The sequence below is a fragment of the Monoraphidium neglectum genome (assembly GCF_000611645.1).
Source record: "Monoraphidium neglectum strain SAG 48.87 unplaced genomic scaffold scaffold02512, whole genome shotgun sequence".
Classification (NCBI taxonomy): Eukaryota; Viridiplantae; Chlorophyta; class Chlorophyceae; order Sphaeropleales; family Selenastraceae; genus Monoraphidium; species Monoraphidium neglectum.
The window spans coordinates 2601-3190 of NW_014011116.1; positions in this window are offsets into that span (position 1 = coordinate 2601).

Sequence of the window (590 nt, forward strand, 5' to 3'; positions counted from 1 at the left end):
CCCCCCTTTTTGCCCCTCCCCCCTTCCACCACCCCCCCCCCCGGCAGGCGCCCTCGCCTGCCACGCCCGCCCCGTCCCTATCGGCCCCCTGTTGCCTGCGTGGCGCCGCCTCATGGACACTGCCCCCGTCACCGCCCCCACCGCCGCGACGGGGTCCAGCTCAGCAGGCGCGGGCGATGTGAAGGCAAAAGCCGACGTGAACTTCAACCCTAAGGATGAGCCGCTGACCACCCCCAAAATCCCGGCAGCGACGAGCGGCCCCGCCGTGGCCGCTTCCAAGGCCGGTGGGGGTTCCGCAAGCGGCGGGAGCTCCGCACCCGCCGGCGGCGGCGTCCGCGGCGGGCTGGTCACCAACAGCGGCGTCAGCCGGGGCATTGCCAGCGGAACAACGACAAACAGCGGCGTCGGCGGCCGCACCGGCGCGACAAGCAACGCCGGCGCCGGCGTTGGGCTAGGGGGTCGGCCCACCAGCACCATCGGCAACGGCGGCGGCAGGAGTGGCTCCAATGGTGTCGGTTCCACACTCGGCAGTGCCACACAGGGAGCCAGTGGTGTTTCCGCCGGTGTGGGAGGGACGTCCGCAGGCGGCA